Consider the following 20,270-nt stretch of genomic DNA (forward strand, 5'->3'; position numbering starts at 1 on the left):
TGCTATAAGAAAGGAAATAGTCAATCAAGTCCAGGAAGCTCAGAGAGTCCCATACAGGATAAATCCAAGGAGAAACATGCCAAGACACATATTAATCAAACTGTCAAAAATTAAATACAAAGAAAAAATATTAAAAGCAGCAAGGGAAAAAACCAAATAACATATAAGGGAATCCCCATAAGGTTAACAGCTGATCTTTCAGCATAAACTCTGCAAGCCAGAAGGGAGTGGCAGGACATATTAAAGTGATGAAAAGAAAAAACCTACAACCAAGATTACTCTACCCAGCAAGGATCTCATGCAGATTCGACAGAGAAATTAAAACCTTTACAGACAAGCAAAAGCTAAGAGACTTCAGCACCACCAAACCAGCTTTACAACAAATGCTAAAGGAACTTCTCTAGGCAGGAAACATAAGAGAAGAAAAGGCCAACAATAAGAAACCCAAAACAATTAAGAAAATGGTAATAGGAACATACATGTTGATAATTACCTTAAATGTAAATGGATTAAATGCTCCAACCAAAAGACATAGACTGGCTGAATGGATACAAAACAAGACCTGTACATATGCTGTCTTCAGACCTAGGAACATATACAGACTGAAAGTGAGGGGATGGAAAAAGATATTCCATGCAAATGGAAATCAAAAGAAATCTTGAGTAGCAATTCTCATATCAGAAGAAATAGACTTTAAAATAAAGACTATTACAAGAGACAAAGAAGGACACTACATAATGATCAAGGGATCGATCCAAGAAGATATAACAATTGTAAATATTTATGCACCCAGCATAGGAGCACTTCAATACATAAGGCAAATACTAACAGCCATAAAAGGGGAAATCGACAGTAACACAATCATAGTAGGGGACTTTAACACCCCACTTTCACCAAGGGACAGATCATCCAAAATGAAAATAAATAAGGAAACACAAGCTTTAAATGACACATTAAACAAGATAGACTTAATTGATATTTATAGGACATTCCATCCGAAAACAACAGAATACACTTTCTTCTCAAGTGCTCATGGAACATTCTCCAGAATAGATCATATCTTGGGTCACAAATCAAGTCTTGGTAAATTTCAGAAAACTGAAATCGTATCAAGTATCTTTTCCGACCACAATGCTATGAGACTAGATATCAATTACAGGAAAAAAATCTGTAAAAAATACAAACACATGGAGGCTAAACAATACAGTACTTAATAACCAAGAGATCACTGAAGAAATCAAAGAGGAAATAAAAAAATACCTAGAAACAAATGACAATGAAAACATGATGACCCCAAACCCATAGGATGCAGAAAAAGCAGTTCTAAGAGGGAAGTTTATAGCAATACAATACTACCTCAGGAAACAAGAAACATCTTAAATAAACAACCTAACCTTACACCTAAAGCAATCAGAGAAAGAAGAACAAAAACCCCCCAAAGTTAGCAGAAGGAAAGAAATCATAAAAATCAGATCAGAAATAAATGAAAAAGAAATGAAGGAAACAATGGCAAAGATCAATAAAACTAAAAGCTGGTTCTTTGAGATGATAAAAGTGATCAACCATTAGCCAGACTCATCAAGAAAAAAAGGGAGAAGACTCAAATCAATAGAATTAGAAATGAAAAAGGAGAAGTAACAACTGACACTGAAGAAATACAAAGGATCATGAGAGATTACTACAAGCAAGTCTATGCCAATAAAATGGACAACCTGGAAGAAATGGACAAATTCTTAGAAAAGCACAGCTTTCTGAGACTGAACCAGGAAGAAATCGAAAATATAAACAGACCAATCACAAGCACTGAAATCGAAACTCTGACTAAAAATCTTCCAACAAACAAAAGCCCAGGACCAGATGGCTTCACAGGCGAATTCTATCAAACATTTAGAGAAGAGCTAACACCTATTCTTCTCAAACTCCTCCAAAATATAGCAGAGAGAGGAACACTCCCAAACTCATTCTACGATGCCACCATCACCATCATACCAAAACCAGACAAAGATGTCACAAGAAAAGAAAACTACAGGCCAACATCTCTGATGAACATAGATACAAAAATCCTCAACAGGGCTTCCCTGGTGGCGCAGTGGTTGGGAGTCTGCCTGCCGATGCAGGGGACACGGGTTTGTGCCCCGGTCCGGGAGAACCCCACATGCCGTGGAGCGGCTGGGCCCGTGGGCCATGGCCGCTGGGCCTGCGTGTCCGGAGCCTGTGCTCCACAGCAGGAGAGGCCACAACAGTGAGAGGCCCGCATACCGCCAAAAAAAAAAAAAAAAAAAAATCCTCAACAAAATACTACCAAACAGAATCCAACAGCACATTAAAAGGATCATACACCATGATCAAGTGGGGTTTACCCCAGGAATGCAAGGATTCTTCAATATATGCAAATCAATCAATGTGATACACCATATAAAGCAATTGAAGAATAAAAACCATATGATCATCTAATAGATGCAGAAAAAGCTTTTGACAAAATTCAACACCCATTTATGATAAAAACCCTCCAGAAAGCAGGCACAGAGGGAACTTATCTCAACATAATAAAGTCCATATATGACAAACCCACAGCCAACATCATTCTCAATAGTGAAAAACTGAAACCATTTCCACTAAGATCAGGAACAAGAGAAGCTTGCCCACTGTCACCACTATTATTCAATATAGTTTTGGAAGTTTTAGCCATAGCAATCAGAGAAGAAAAAGAAATAAAAGGAATCCAAATTGGAAAAGAAGTAAAATTGTCACTGTTTGCAGATGACATGATACTACACAGAGAATCCTAAAGATGCTACCAGAAAACTACTAGAGCTAATCAATGAATTTGGTAAAGTTGCAGGATACAAAATTAATGCACAGACACCTCTTGCATTCCTATACAATAATGATGAAAAATCTGAAAGTTAAATTAAGGAAACACTCCCAATACCATTGCAACAAAAAGAATAAAATACCTAGGAATAAACCTACCAAAGGAGACAAAAGACCTGTATGTAGAAAACTATGACACTGATGAAAGAAATTAAAGGTGATACAGACAGATGGAGAGATATACCATGTTCTTGGATTGGAAGAATCAACATTGTGAAAATGACTATACTACCCAAGGCAATCTACAGCTTCAACACAATCCCTATCAAACTACCAATGGCATTTTTCACAGAAGTAGAACAAAAAATTTCACAATTTGTATGGAAACACAAAAGACCCTGAATAGCCAAAGCAATCTTGAGAAAGAAAATGGAGCTGGAGGAATCAGGCTCCCTGAATTCAGACTATACTACAAAGCTACAGTAATCAAGACAGTATGGTACTGGCACAAAAATAGAAATATAGATCAATGGAACAGGATAGGAAGCCCAGAGATAAACCCACACACATATGGTCACCTTATTTTTGACAAAGGAGGAAAGAATATACAATGGAGAAAAGACAGCCTCTTCAATAAGTGGTGCTGGGAAAAGTGGACAGCTACATGTAAAAGAATGAAATTAGAACACTCCCTAACACCATACACAAAAATAAACTCACAATGGATTAAAGACCTAAATGTAAGGCCAGACACTATAAAACTCTTAGAGGAAAACATAGGCAGAACACTCTATGACATAAATCACAGCAAGATCCTTTTTGACCCACCTCCTAGAGAAATGGAAATAAAAACAAATATAAAAAAATGGGACCTAATGAAACTTCAAAGCTTTTGCACAGCAAAGGAAACCATAAACAAGACCAAAAGACAACCCTCAGAATGGGAGAAAATATTTGCAAATGAAGCAACTGACAAAGGAGTAATTTCCAAAATTTACAAGCAGCTCATGCAGCTTAATATCAAAAAAACAAACAACCCAATCCAGAAATGGGCAGAAGACCTAAAAAGACATTTCTCCAAAGAAGATATACAGATTGCCAGCAAACACATGAAAAGTTGCTCAACATCACTAATCATTAGCGAAATGCAAATCAAAACTACAATGAGGTATCACCTCACACCGGTCAGAATGGTCATCATCAAGAAATCTACAAACAATAAATGCTGGAGAGCGTGTGGAAAAAAGGGAACCCTCTTGCACTGTTGGTGGGAATGTAAATTGATACAGCCACTATGGAGAACAGTATGGAAGTTCCTTAAAAAACTAAAAATAGAACTACCATACGACCCAGCAATCCCACTACTGGGCCTATACCCTGAGAAAACCATAATTCAAAAAGAGTCATGTACCACAGTGTTCACTGCAGCACTGTTTACAATAGCCAGGACATGGAAGCAACCTAAGTGTCCATCGACAGATGAATGGATAAAGAAGATGTGGCACATATATACAATGGAATATTACTCAGCCATAAAAAGAAACGAAATTGAGTAATTTGTAGTGAGTTGGGTGGACCTAGAGTCTGTCATACAGAGTGAAGTAAGTCAGAAAGAGGAAAACAAATACCATATGCTAACACATATATATGGAATCTAAAAAAAAATGGTTATGAAGAACCTAGGGGCAGGATAGAATAAAGACGCCGATGTCGAGAAAGGACTTGAGGACACGGGGCGGGGGAAGGGTAAGCTGGGACGATGTGAGAGAGTGGCATGGACTTATATATACTACCAAATGTAAAATAGATAGCTAGTGGGAAGCAGCTGTATAGCACAGGGAGATCAACTCGGTGCTTTTTGACCAAAAATCGCTGAGCTGATGGTGGCATAGGGAGGGTGGGAGGGAGACATAAGAGGGAGGAGATACGGGGATATATGTATTTGTATAGGTGATTCACTTTGTTATAAAGCAGAAACTAACACACCATTATAAAGCAATTATACTCCAATAAAGATGTTTAAAAAAGTATATGCATTAAAAAACTGATTTTTAATGCCAAATTGCCTTCCGCAGCTATTGTACTAATTATACTCCTACCAACAGTATGTGAAGATGCCTGCTTTATCACACCCTTGCCAACACTGTCCATTATGAAACTTAAAATATTTGCCCATGAGTTTATAAACTTCATAATTCAGAAGTCTGCATTAATTTAACGATGATGGAAAGTCGGTTTTGCCTATGTTCATTATCCTTTTTATACATTATCTTCAATCTTTATCAGAATTCTAGGGCATGTTATCATTATCCCCATTTAGTTTACCTCTGAAATGTTAAGCAACTTGTCCAGGATGGCACAGCTGGTAAGTGATGGAGCCAGCCTTGAATTCAGGCTGGACTCACTCTAGACAAGAAACCAGACACTTTTTCCTGCATCATACCTTTGGCCTTGACGAAGCTTCCACCTCCCCACTCACTACCTGCATATTTACTGAGCAAGTACTCGGGGGTGCAGATAGGCAAACCAGCCTCCACAGCCAGGTCCAGCTGGGCCCTCTGGAGGGCCCACGCCTGACCGTCTCATAAGCATCTTCAAAAGAAAATTTTTTTCCTTTGGTTTTGTTTATTTTGTCTAACCCTGGAGGAGAAAATTGTCTTTGCAAGTAAACTTTGTATCATCATTATCAGTACCCTATAGTCTAGGCAAAGAAAACAGCGTCCTGACCAATAGAAGAGGTACCTCATCCTTATGTTGAGAATAATTACAGCTTCTTATCTTTGGGGAGGTGTGTGTAAAAGAGAGGAGAGGAGAAATAATAAATGTAAAACGCTTGGCGTATAGTAGAAACTCCATAAACTGCACCCATGTTTTTATTATTGGGGTTCCACCCCATCCCATACACCCCTGCAGCTCACAAGCCTGTGACATATACGCATGTATAGTTATCCTATTTTCCAGCCTCACAGAGTCATTCATTCAGAAAATATTAATATTTGTTGCCCAGTCTTGGCCTCCTTGGGCATGCCAGGGAATAGCGTTCACAACGTTAGGAACACATGCATAATGTTTACTCTGGGCCAGCACTGTTCTGTCCCCTGACTTCATCTCATAACCACAGCCCTAAGCCATAGGCTCCCCACTGTACAGTTGGGGGGTCTGAGTTCAGAGGGGCTACTGAGCAGCCATCCCGAGAGGCGGTGAGCAGCAGAGGCGGGACTCGAACCCCGGCAGGCTGGGGGAACTTCCTATGTCTCCTCCAGGCTCCGCAGCTTGTCATCACCACCTTAAGTGGCTGTCCCAGGTGCTCCTCCCCGTGGAGGACGTCCTTGTCACCTGCCCTGCCCGCCTGCCTCCAGCATCACCCTCTCCTGGCCACCCTCCCCCCAGTCTTCTCAACTCCCAGCTCTATGGCAGGTATTCCCAACCCCACCAGCCCTCAGAGCTCCTCGAGGGCAGGGATGTGTCTGATATATCTGCGTATCTGGGCCTGGTCTAGCCTAGTCTCTAGATAAAGGAGGAACTAAGAATGGGGATGCAAGGGCCCAACTCGGGGGAACAAAGCTACCTTCAAGCTCCCGCAGTGAGCCTGCCACCGAAGGAAGGGGCTCCCCTCCAAGAGGTGGGGGAATCTATGGGGGAGCGTTGGCAGGCCTGGGAGGATGAAATCATTAAAGCTTATTCGTTTAGGAAAGATGTTCCAACTCTATAACCTCAGTGTCCTAATCTGTAAAATGGGGGTAAAAATTACAACTATCTCCTGAATTAAATGAAATATTTCATTTAAAGCGCTGAGCCTAGTTCTGAGCACCGAGTAAGTTCTTAATAAGTGTTACCATCCTTATTACCCTCATTACAGGTAGCACAAGATACCATTTCCATTGCCTTTAATTCCTTCTACTTTCTGTGTTGTGTTACTTAAAGAATGGAATTTCCTCACAATGTTATTCTTGCCTGCTGAGCACAGGTTTTCTATCTTTGCAAAGGATAGACGCCTCTCTCCGAAGGACACAACCCTAGAAGGGTGAGCAGCTGGTGACTGCTGGCTCCGGAACGTGCTCAGCCCAGAGCAGGCTGGACCATGAGGGCTACCGACCCTACAGGGAACGTGCAGGCAGCGAGGCCAGGCTTCCAAGCCCTGCCTGGGTGTCCACCTGTGGTCCCTCTGGGTTCCCACATTACCCTCCTCTACACACACACACCCCTGCCTGCAAAGGCACCATTCTGGGCTGGGCTCTCAGGGAAGGCTCGGGGGAGGGTGCTCTCTCTCAGCCCACAAGACTCCTTAACTGCAGTTAACTCCAGAGTCACAGGGTAACTTCTCCTCAGGTTGTCAGCAGCCACCTGTGCCCCACACAGACCCTCCATCAGGGACCTGCAGACCTCACTCTGTGAAAGGGAAGAGCGGGGCCAAGTCATTCGTACAGACGGGAATTCAAGCCTTAAGGAAACGAGAAACAGGTCAAAGCCCAACTTACTACCTTTAACGGGCTGAATTTCCCCGTGGGAGGGAAACAAGCCCAGCAGCATAACATTTTGCTGCTGAACGGAACTTAGGTTGAGCTGGTCGGACCCTCCTTTCACGGTTGAGGACACCAAGAGGCGAGGTATCCTGGCCCCGAATCACAGAGGGAGTTTGGAACAGAGCCAGGACCAGGCCCCAGGTCTCTCCTCATGACTCGATCACACTTTTTAATTTAAGGTCTAGCTTTTGCACAAAGGAATTATCACCCTTTGTTCGGAAAGCCAGGGACTTGTAGGTTGGTGCTATTGGCACCTACTGGGTAGAGATCAGGGATTCTGCTAAACATGGTACAAGGCAAAGAACTGTCACGCCTCAAGTGTCAATGTGGTTGGCTGTCAGTGGGTGTAGGTAACAATCCAGGCTAATCACCCAGGCCTCCAGGAAAAGCGGAACTGCAAGAGGAGAAAAAGGTAGTAGAAACATTCTAGTTTAACAGGGAAGTGTCTGGCGAGAAAACAGGTAGTGCCTGCGGGGTACTTTCCACACCAACAAGCAATCCTCTGACACCAGCTGGGTGTCCAACAGTTCAATCCCATTCTGACACGAACTGCCTTGAGTTAGCACAGACCCCGCAGGTTGAGGGCTCAGCCCCACAAGACGGTCCCCACGTCAGACGCCAGTCACAAGTGCCGGGGGCCACCTGTACTTCTGACCCACCAGCTCTAAGTTCAGGGGTCCCACGACTCTCTCCTCAGCTTTGAGAATCCGCTGGATGGATTCACAGAACTCAGGAAAGCACTTTACTTACATTTACCAGCTTATTATAAAGAATACAACCCAGGAACAGCCAAATGTAATAGGAGAGACATACAGGGCAAGATGGGGGGCTGTGTGGAGCGCCTATGCCTGCTCTGGGCGCACCACCCTCCCAGACATTGAGGTGTTCACCAACCCGGAAGCTCTCCAAACCCCATCATTTAGTGTTTTTAATGAAGGTGTCATTACACAGGCACGATCGATTAAATCATTGGCCACTGGTGATTGAGCTCAATCTCCAGCTCGCTTCCTCTCTCGGGGTTGGTTGTGAGCGGGGGTTGGGCTGAAAGTTCTAACCCTCTAATCAGAGTTGACTTTTCTGGTGACCAGACCCTATGCTGAAGCCATCAACCCACCCCACCCCTGACGCCCACCATGAATCATCTCATTAGCACATAAGACAGTCAATTTCAAGGGTTTCGAGGGTCTCTCTGTCGGGAACTGGGGACGACCACATATTTATTTTGTATTTTCCCACAACAGGTTAACTCCAAGCCCTAGATGTCCTGGGCTGAAGGGGAAGGAGTTTTTTTGAGTCAGGAGACAAGAGCCCGGCAGTGCAAGGTGTCCTGTGTGTTCCCAGTCTCCTGTGTGGTTCGGTGGCCCTCAGACTTTGCAGGATTTAGATGGTGTGGGACGCCCCTGTTAACTCAATATGCTGTGACCAGGCTACCAGATCTCTCAGACGCCAGGCTTTTTGTAAAAGTTTCAGAAAAGACATAGCAAGCTTGAGTTTTTACTTTCTCCCCTTGCAACTGGACAATTTGCAGACAGGAAGAACAACTGAGTTTGCTTTCTCTCTGCAAACTACCATGCTGATACTGAGTGGAGAGAGGGAAGATAAGAGCCTGCCTTCCCTCTTCAGGCTGTTTACAACATCTTCCAGAACCCAGCAAAGAAGGCAGGAAGCGAGCCTACCAGGCAAGTCTCCTCAGTTAAAAGATGTAAAGATGAGGTAAACAATGAGGGGACTGTGGACACGGCTGATACGTTTCCTGCTGTTGGTGTCAGTGAGATTTCATAGGGGCCTTTTCCTGTCTTCACTCAAAATGAAATGCATTGACACCAAGGGAAGTGGTGAAACCATGGGCCAGTCTATGTTTTAGAAATCTGATATCTGGGAACCTGCAGGTCTGACCTGCAGACCTGAAGAGTCAGTCTTCTTATGAAGATCTGATACACAGGGGCTATCCAGACAAGGAGCTGACTCATCTAGAAGTGTGGTGGACTTCTACGCAAAGCCTCAAACCACAAATGCTTCACCCCTAAATTCTTAGACTTAGACACTTTTGTTAAGCACTGTGTGAAACAATGGGATGATTGGTTTCTTTCCCCTCCCCACAGTGACTACGTGCATCTTTTATAATATGCCCTTGCCGTGTGGTCAACTTGCAAGGACGAATTTATTTATTTTTAATTAAAAAAAAATATTTTTTGGTACGTGGGCCTCTCACTGCTGTGGCCTCTCCCGTTGCGGAGCACAGGCTCCGGACGCGCAGGCTCAGCGGCCATGGCTCACGGGCCCAGCCGCTCCGCGGCATGTGGGATCTTCCCGGACCGGGGCACGAACCCGTGTCCCCTGCATCGGCAGGTGGACTCTCAACCACTGCACCACCAGGGAAAACCACAAGGACGAATTTATTAATGAGCCTGTTCAGGGAGTTTCAAATGGAAGACCTTATAGGAATGTAGAGCAGGTGCTCTTCTTGTACATAGAAGTATGTGAGCCCTAATCCTCAACCCCAATCAGGCAACCGAGGTTACTGATGGTGGGAGAATAGAGATGGTGGGAATTTCCTGTAGAGGACTCATTACTGAAGAATTCTCTCTACCTCTTGATTTGACCTAGACTTTCCAGGGATAAAATAAGACTCAAGGTTTGATGGCAAAACAAAAAAAGTAATCACTTCCAAACTCCCAACACCCCTCCCCCTCTCTCCAAATTTTCAGCCTGACTCACTTCCCAGCAAAACAGTAATGGGTCCGAGCTGATCAGATGGCAACGGAAGTAGGTGTCCTTCCTGGTGGCTGCCCGTACTTATCAAGACGGGCTCATTGTGGTCAACAGCACAGTCTCTGAAACTGACTGCTTGGCTGGAGTCTCAGCTCTGTTACTTACCAGCTGTGGAACTTCTGGCAAGTTACTTCACCCCTTCTACCTCCATTTTCGCTTCTGTTTAAAGGGGGTAATAATAGCAAGATTACTCATAATAGCCAAAAGGTGGAAGCAACCCAAGCGTCCACTGGTGGACGCATGGATAAACAAAATGTGGCATAACCATACAATGGAATATTATTCAGATTTAAAAAGGAAGGAAATTCTACCACATGCTACAACCTGGATGAGCCTCGAGGACATCATGCTAAGTGAAAGGACAAATACTGTATGATTCCACTTACGTGAGGTACCTAGAGCAGTCAGATTCACAGAGACAGAAAGCACAGTGATGGCTGACAGGGAATGTGGCGGGGAGAACAAGGAGATAGTGTTTAGTGGGTAGACGTTCAGTTTTGCAAGATGAAAGGGTTCCAGAGATAGAGGGTGGTGACGGATGCACAACGTGAGAGTACTTAACGCCACTGAACTGTGCACTAAAAAATGGTGAAGATGATAAATTTTATGTAACGTGCATTTCACCACAATTTTTTAAAAAGCAATTAAAAAAAATAAGGAGAGGTCATAGTGCAGGGTTGTGAGGATAAAATGAGTTACTGTCAAGTCAATAGTTCTCTACCAGGCTGCTCCCCCCACGTCACACAAATCAGTGTGTCGGGCCCAGAATGTCACAGGGCGAATGCTGAGGAGCCCTGGAGAAACGCACCCGGCACAGGGTAGCTCTTGGTAAACAGTGGCTGTGATTTTTACGTAGTTTATATGAAAAGGATTTATCATGCCCCTGAGTTCCCGTCGCCTCTTCATAGGAGTCTGTTGCTGATGCAGAAGCACCCAGAGGACCGCTCATAGCAGCAAAGGCCTTGAGGGTGAAGTCTGCGGGTCTGAGGGCACGTGGCTTTGCTAACAGTTTTATATTACTTTATTTTCCTTCAAATTAATTTGGACCACAAACTCCGATCCCACCCCCCACCCCCCGCCCAAAGATGAGCAGAGATTCTGGGGTCTCATATGGGGCCAGACATCCAAGGAGGCTCCTCTGGCTGCAACCTGCCCAGGGTTACCCCCGGTGGCCCCCATCCAGCCTGTGTGAGCCCTGGAAGGCCCTCGAATCTTGGAGTCCAAGTTTGGGGTTGCAGCCTCCCCACGCCTCCATGAAGACCCCCTCCTCTTCTGCACATCCCATCCTCACTACTCTGAGGAAGCTGCAGACCTCTACCCCCTTCTGGCTGTGGGAGACGCCCCCTCTCCAGGCATGATTCACTCCAGGCCCACCTGGGGCAACGAGGGGCAGAGCTGGTGGCTGGTGGACCATCTCTGAGCTCCAAACTCCCTCTCCTCTCCACACATGACCTTTCTCCTCCGTCAGCTGCCCCTCCCTGGGCTCTGACAAGAAGGGTCAGAGGGAGACTGGAAGGTAGGAGCCGGGGGGGCGGGCGGGAAGGACAGTCCTGACTTTGAACCAGTTCTTGGTTCCCTCTCCAGCTGTTTCTCGGCACCAGCTGTGTTGTCACCGCCCCACAGGGCCGCTGCAGCTCCAGGCCGGCTCCCCAGGTCTGAGCACGCACCTCTTCCTTGCCTCCCCGCCTGGCGCAGGGGCTGCTTCCCAATCCCCAGCCCTGTGCTCCCAGAGCACTTTCCACTCACTACTGAGCCAGTGCCTGACATGACACTCTGTCCAGCCACTGAGCGTGGTTTCCATCTGGTGTCCTAGATGGCGTGTGTGGCAGGGCCACCAAGGCTCCTCCCCCATCCCGGCCGAGAGGCTGCTCCTGTGATGTCACCAGGAAACCGCCCAGGCGGGAAAGATCGCTCTGAGGTGTTGGAAGCACGCCACTCTCGGCAGGCAGACTGCTGACCTTGTCGCAGTCACCTGTCCCTGCCTGTCACAGTGGAAGCAGGGCAGAGGCCCCATCTGCCTTCTCCCGAGAGGCTGAGTGGCTGAGACACACAGTGTCCCCGCAGGTCCTGGGAGAAGGTCCAGCTCCATAGCCTCAAGGGACGGCTCCTGTGAGGCTCAGTGAAATGATGGAGAGAATAAACGTCTCAGCAAGACCTGGGATGCTCTAAGGGCAGTCCTGATGGTGAGGTTTATGACCGCGGAGCCCGCGTTTAGCTGGAGGCGAGGATGCAGGGGGGCCTCGCCAACAGGCACGGGCATCAAGCAGCAAACACGAATCCGGGAGCGCAGGCAGGGTAACTACCCCCAGGTAGTTTCACAGGCTCCGAGAGCCTTGTCATTTTGTTATGTTCTGTTCCTCACACCTCTTCTGGCACGTGTCTCTGGGGCTCCAGCCCACCCAACACACCCTGGCCCTCAACGCCTCCCCAGCCTGGGCTGAGCGCCTGCTGCCACCTGGTGGCAGTTTACGTGAGGACACCAGTGAAGCAGCCGCCGCTTCCCCTTCCTACATTCTGTTTGCAGAGACGGGGAGCTTCCTTGGCATTTCCTTCACGGACAGAAGGAAAGGCCACTCGGCACGTCACTGCCGCGCTCCGTTGAGATGTCCCGTCCCCGCGCACAGCACAGTTCTGGGAGATGGGACACACGAGGGGGCGTGGGGAGGGGTGTCACCGCTGGTAGGGCAGGTCGCAACAGGATAGCTCTGTCCTTCCCAGCCCTCCAGGAAGCTGTCTCCTTTCCAGTCAGGGATCTGGGCACCTCTTGAGGGAGGAAAAATACAAGCTCCGAAGCTAATGGAAAAGCTCCAGCGCATCGCAGGATTTATCCTCTTAGCCACACACCCACTCACGTTGCAGACCGCAATCCTGGCACGTCCAGACTCCTCCACTGGTGCGTGGTTTCAATTGTGAGCTCCTTGAGGTCAAGGACCTTTTGTGTCCATAATCTGTACCTAGCACAGGGCTGAGCACAAGAGGGGGTATTAAATGTTTCTTCAGTGAAAGACCTCTATGTCATCAGGTCAGCATAACCTGTCAATTCATCTTCCGGAAGCCATTCTCTTGTCTGTAGCTCACCTCTTTACCCCCAGGGTCAGTGGGTGCTATGTGCCACCCCTTGACCGCTCAAACCTAAGGCCCTCCCCAGGAACTGCCCTCCTTCCAAAGGAAGCTACTTAACCAAGGTTGAGTCTCCTCCAGGAGACTAGTCATATCCAGTAACTAGTCAGTGCCGGCAGGGGCGGTTCCAGCCTCTGTACCTCAAACCGGGATAACTTGGACCATCGAAGCCCCAGAGCTTCCCGTGGGACAGGCTGAGGCCTTGGCTGTGACTGCATTGCAGCACACCTTCTCCCTCCGCCCACCATGCACCCTTCACCCCTCCTAGGTTGAGGGCTCTCGATGCACCAGAGAAAGACAGCAAGAGGCTGAGGACAATTACTTGCCTATTTAAGGCAAAGAGTCGATGTTAGAGGGGCCTCCTTGGTAGCATGTAGAGGTTCCTGTTCTCCTTCAGCGAGAGGGCAGAGCAGCTGAGGCCTGGCCCAGGACAGAACACGAAGGGAACAGAGCTCCAGCGAAGACTGAATTTTCGACTTAGCGGGTGTGCCGTGCCACGGACAGGGCCTGGCTGGGAAACAGGTGAGACTTGAGAGAGGGATTGTGACGTGTCTGGAGCTCCCTGTGAGGCTGGCCGATGCCTCTGTTGTAACCGCACTGCAGGTCAACTTGACGCTCTTGACAACCTGAAGCCCCAGATCCCCAAACACTGGCCTGCAGATGTGACCCGCTCTCCGCTGCTTGAAGATGACTCAAAGGCCACTCATCCCCTCCTACCTCCCCTCCTGGCTCCCTGGCCCATAACTGGTCAGGTCACAACATCACCTGGCCAGGGGTGCGCTGGGGCTGCTAGGGGAAGAAGGGGCTAGGGGTTGAGGAGACCCGGCCGGTGTGAGCTGGCAGAGGCCAGGAGGCTGTATATGAGGCTGGATCTGGAGGGTGCTGAATCAAGAGAAACCGAATACAAAGTTGGAAAAGAGAGTTTATCAACATGAGACACTCTCCTATGACAGCAGATTGATATCCTGGCAAAGTCCCTAAAAGATTATGCAAATATACTGCTCGGTTGGTTCCCAGAAGGCTGGAAAAAGCAATAATCCACACTAAGTAGAACAGAAATGCCAGAATTGCCATGGTAAGTGGTAGAGAAGGAATCCAAGGCTCAGAGAAGTGAGCACGCTAAAATGGGTATGTTGCATGAAGTCAGAAAACCCACCAACTACATTCCACGGAAAGGAGGGCCAGCCTCCTATCACTTTGTTTAGCAAAATGATAAGAAATGTGTTGGTGACAAGGGCACCAGCACGACTGAGAAAGGTTAGTGGGGGCTGTCCTCTGTGGGCCAGGGCTAATGCTAGAAGATGCTGTTATAGAGCAAGATTCCTTGATAGCAGTGGGATGATAGAGTCTCAAATTAAAAGAGGCCAGGAAGCACAAGGCATCAGAAGCAAGGTAGATGCAATGATTGTGATAAGGAGCAAAGTCAGCATGACAGCTGGGAAGACTGACCCAGAGGGAACGTGGAAATGATTAATAGAACATGGCATTCAGAAGGGCAAGATAGAGAAACAGGCACCAACAAGGGTATCATGCAATCTATACAATCAAAAGAAATCAAGGGGGCTTCCCTGGTGGCGCAGTGCTTGAGAGTCCGCCTGCCGATGCAGGGGACACGGGTTCATGCCCCGGTCGGGGAGGATCCCACGTGCCGCGGAGCGCTGGGCCCGTGAGCCATGGCCGCTGAGCCTGCGCGTCCGGAGCCTGTGCTCCGCAACGGGAGAGGCCACAACAGTGAGAGGCCCGCATACCACAAAAAAAAAAAAAAAAAATCAAGGAGGCTGAGGGAAGTACCCCAATAAGAACTTAAAATCTGTGGCCCAGTTTCTGGGTCTGGGCCAGCTTTCAGACCTGGAAGTCAGTGACTGAAGGAAAAGCTGGGCCCTCAGGAGGAAGGATCCTGCAATACCACAGCAGCATATACAGAATGATTCCCTCTGTTCTTCCCCAAGGGATCTACGGGCCAAGGTGAAAATCCAGAGATTCTAATCACTGGTTGGACACAAACAGGATCTGAGGTCATGGATACTGGGCACCCAAAGCATCTTCATGATCCCTGTTAGAATGTGGGTCAGGAGGCACATGAGAACCATATAAATAAAATACAAATCAAGTCCTAGTGAAGGTCTGGTTTAGAGTGGGCCCACTGGGTCCACAGACCTGCCCAGTGTTTTATCCCTCATCCCTGAATGTATGATCAGAGCGGGCATACTTGGTAGTCAGGCAAACCAACTAGTCAACCACACTAGGGAAGGCCGAGTGGAAGAATATGAAACTCCCTCCGACCCCATCCCTCCACCCAAGACAGTACATCACAATACCTGTAGGGATGAGAAGAGATATAAAGGAGAGGGGTGGTGGCTCTCATATTCCCAACTGATTCACTAGTCGGGTCCCTACAAAAAACACAAATGCAAATTAACACTGCTTCAGGTACATGGTCACTCCGGCAAATGTATTCTTATCCATCTCTACTGAGAACGAAGGTCAGAAGCAGTCTGCATTCATGTGGGGTGGATAACACTGTACGTTTACGGTCTTCTGCCCTCCCTCAAAAGGCATGAAGGAAGCTGTGTAGACATGGTGCAGAAAATCACACTGGCCCCCTACGTTGATGACATCACGCCGGTCAGACTGGATGATCAAGAAGGGGCAAGGATGGTAGGACATAAAGCCTATAAAAATTCAGGAGCCTGCTGGAACTTCCCCTTCAATGTAAAGGACTCATTTCTCCCATGACTAAAAAGGACTCAGAACGCCCATAGGTCAACATGGATTCTGAAGTCTGCAAAGTCCATTTGTGAGAACACTGCTCTGACCCATTTGCCGAGTCACATGGAAAGCTTTGAGTGGGGCCCAAAGGAGAATGACTCTGCAGCCAGTCCAGGACGTGGTGTAAGTGGTCTCGCCACTTGGTCCTTACAACCTGGTAGATCTTACGATATTTAAAGCATCTATGATGGGAAAAGATGCTGTGTAGGGTTTATGGTAAACCTAATTGGAGAATCACAATGCAAACTCATAGGATGCTGGAGTAAGGCCATGGCATTTATACCAGCTCCTGGTTTGCTGCTGGCCTTGGTAGAGAGTGCCTGGCTACGTGACTCGTCAGACATTAAGCCGTAAGCCTGCATAGGCTCAGCAGCAACCCATTTGAAAACGGAAGTGGTACACAGGGCATTGGACGTGAGCAGGGAGAGGGGACACAGGTAGGCTGCATGAGTAGGCAGCCCAGGCTCCCCGCCATGTCATTCACTGCTGTCGCACGAGCTCACCCCTATGGCTAAGGGCATGTGTCCCTTATAACCAACTTACAGAAGAGGAAAGAAGCCAAGTTTGGTTCACAGGTGGGTTCCTGTGGTAGGTACATGCAAGCCAAAAATGGACTGTTGCTGCAACGCAGCCCCACTCAGGTGGCCCTTTAAGACAGCGGTGAAGGGAAATCACTGCAAGGCAAAAATCAGGCTATCCAGTCGTCCACTTTGTGTGGAATCAGAACGAGCCCAAGGCCAGAAAAAACATGAACAAATGGGAGTAGCAAATGGCCTGGCTGACTGGTCAAAGACCTAGGAGGAGAAAGATAAGGTGGTCAGGGACACAGGTTGGGGCACATGGTTGGTCTATGCGAGTGGGCGTGGTGTATAAAAATCTTTGAATGGTGTTAATGGCCACCAGAGAGCATCTACGATGGAAGAGGCACTAAACAACCAAGTGGTCCAAATGATTTGGGCAGTTGATACCTGCTATCTTCTTCATTAGTCACTCTTGTGCTGGCAAAATGTGTGCATGAAAGGAGTAGCCATGGTGGCAGCAATGGCAGATACACAGTGGGATTCCATTCACCAAGGACGGTCTAGCTACTGATGTTGCCAGATGTTTAACCGGAGGGCTAGAGATCACTGCTGTATACTGTATATTGACTCAATACCCACCCCTCAAGGAGAAAAACCATCCACCTGATGGCAAGTGGACCCCTTCCACTCTAGGTGGGGCAGCCACTTATCTTGACTAGAACTGACACACATTATGAGAATCGGTCTTGCCTTTCCTGCATGCAGGGCTGCAGCACTATGATCATATGAGGGTTTACAGAGTGTCAGACCCACTGACACAGGATTCCATGTGGCACTGAATAGGACCGTGGGACTTTACAGCAAAGAGAGTGAAACAGTGGGCACATGGTCGGGGGATCTACTGGTCCTATCATGTACTGGAAAAGTTGCTGCTCTGATAGAACAATTAAGTGACATTTTAAATGTGCAGCTGAGGTGCCAGTTTGGAGATGATATCCTGTGAGGATGGGGCACCACCCACACTCCAGGACTGCAGGATACATCCTAAATCAATGACCATTCTAGTGGTTCAGTGGCCCCAACTGGCGGAATACACCAGACTGGGAACCAACAAATAGAAATGGGAATGGTCCCGCTAACCATCTCTACCAATGACCCTCTTGGGGAACTTGTGCTTCCTAGTCCCACAACTTTAGGCTCAGCGGGTCTAAAGAACCTGGTTTCCAAAGGGAGAAATCTTCTGTCAGGGGATATAGCAAGAGTCCCATTCAACTGTAAGCTACGGCTATCACCCAGTCACTTTGGGTTCTTTGTGCAATGAGGCCAGTAGGCCCGAAAAGTCACCACCACGTTCTTTCCTTGGTGGAAAGGAAATTAGGAGAGGTGGGGCTGCCGTCTCGCAATGGTAGGAGGAGAGACACGCGGGGCATGCAGGTGATACACTGGAGTGTCTCTTGGTAATCCCTTGTCCAATTTAAATGGAAAATGGTCAGTCAGGTACAGCAGTCACTGCTTGAGAAGGGCCTGGTAACCAGAGGCTCAGAGCTCTCAAGGATGAGGGAGTCTGGGTCATCCCAGCAGGTAAGCCTAGCAGTAAGAGCAGGTAAGCACCTAGACTAGCAGAGGTGCTCGTCAGGAGAAATCTCAAAAGGGTGACAGAGGACGGCGACACGTGGATGTGAGCAGGGCAAGAACTGCATTGGGCGCTGTGGTGCTCTGCCCAGATTCCACTTCAGGATGGACATAATGATCCCTATCCCAGCTGCCAGGAGTACTGCCGCCCCAAGGTGTGTCCTCAGAACATCTCAGAAGCGCTCCAGATCTTCCCATGGATTTTTAACTAAAGCCTTTGTTGTAACTGCATCAACAGTTCATCAATCCAGCTTCTCCTGCTCCCTCACCTATACTGTCCCTGAAGAGCACTCTCCAATAAACTGTGCAAAACCCCCAGCCTCAGAGTCTGCTAACTAACGCCCTACGGTCAACACCTCAGTCCCAGCCAACACTGCCTCAAGGCTGAATCACAACAGCCTCCGAGGATGTCCTCAGGGCTTCCCTTGCAATTCAAATGTCCTGGACACCCCCCCCCCCCCAGATCTTCTCCATCATGCCACTTATTATGTGGATTATCTCAGGCCAATTACTAAAAATAAGGTAGACAAAACTTGTATGCCAATGGAAAACTGCATCGTCTATAGCATACTTCTCTGTCTTATCAGGTTCTGATTCTGAGGGAGTTATTTTATAACTTTGTAAAATGTAGGTATTGAATAAGTCATGTAAATTCTGTCTCCTCTAGTAGAGGTTCAGTGGACAAAAAAACCAAAACAGTTTGTCTCCATTTCACAATTCATTTTTAACATTCTTTTACTCCACATACACTTGTGCCCTTTTCTAAAAAATTTAAATTTGAATGTGTTATAACGTGTGGTTAGTGCTTCAGATTAATGCATCAGATAAAGCCTTGAACACATGTAGTACATTTTTATACCTGAGGACCATGATTTTACCTTTTCCTTAAAATTATCTTTTAAGCCTCAATTTTCACATATGCAAGACAGTAAAAACATATGGCAGGTTTGTTGTGAATTTATCTGGCACAGTTTACTTCGATAAACACTTTCCAAAGAGAGTCATTACTGCTTTACATAGAGTCCTTTTGCTCAGATTTGCAATGGAAATATAATTTATTACTTTCCAGAATCTTTGATCTGGCAAGAGTTATCATATGCCAGCCCTTTGCCACAGACATGTCAGCATCTTGTTTTAATGTCTTTACACTATTAGATTGTGTCTAGTCAGTCTGTCAGTGTCATTTATCTTCCGTCCTTGAATACTGAATATTTTCAAGATAATTTACAACAATCCCTTTCAAGCTAAACAGATCCTGAATTTTAAACTTTTTAAAATTAGATTTTGCTTTTAATCTCTTAAAACACGTTTGCTCTTAGTTTAAAAGCTATGAGACATTTTCCCCTGCCCAAACTGATGGGTGTATTTGGAGAAAATAATTAAATTATTCTTAGTTGGAAATGTAATGAAGTAGGAGGTGTAGTAAATGTGTGTCCTCTGAACTGTAAGATAAAGAGATTTTCCCATGTTTCAACTAGTGAACTTCACACCAGTGGGTTAGACCAATTCTCTGCAATCAAAGCAGGAAGGGCAAGGTGTTGAGTAATCCAATTAGAGCATCTCAGCAGAAGCAGAAGCTGAGTGTAACACAGTCGTATTGACACACCTGAAGGAAGAATGTGACAACAGAAGAAATGTGGTCTGCTTGGAGTCTAGAAAAAGGAAGCCAAAGATCAAAATTTGACAATGTTTACTGCAGAGTGAAAAAACTAAGACTGATGGACATAAATATTCCATCACTAAAAAAGTAGAAAAATTATAAAGCATGCTTTTCCCAAGGCAGGAAAAAAAAATGTTCAGAATTATAAAAAATGATGTTCCTTGTGCTCTTAATTCTATGTCCATAAACTAACTTCTGATGACCAAAGTGGCCTAACAGTTACCTTCTGATATGAGGCTGCAAGTGCCCTAATCTCCTAATCTGCCCTAATTGACTGAAAATGCCAGTCAATAAACTGGCATTTTCATCAACATATTGACCTTCTACTACTTTCATTATCATTAACTGCTTCTGAAGTTAATTCAGGTTCTGACAAAATCAAGTTTGAATACTAACCCTAACCAACGCCAAAGCCAAGCATATCTGAACAGTCTGCCTCTCCAGAAACTCTCTCTCCAC

The sequence above is a fragment of the Stenella coeruleoalba genome (assembly GCF_951394435.1).
Source record: "Stenella coeruleoalba genome assembly, chromosome: 2".
NCBI lineage: Eukaryota > Metazoa > Chordata > Mammalia > Artiodactyla > Delphinidae > Stenella > Stenella coeruleoalba.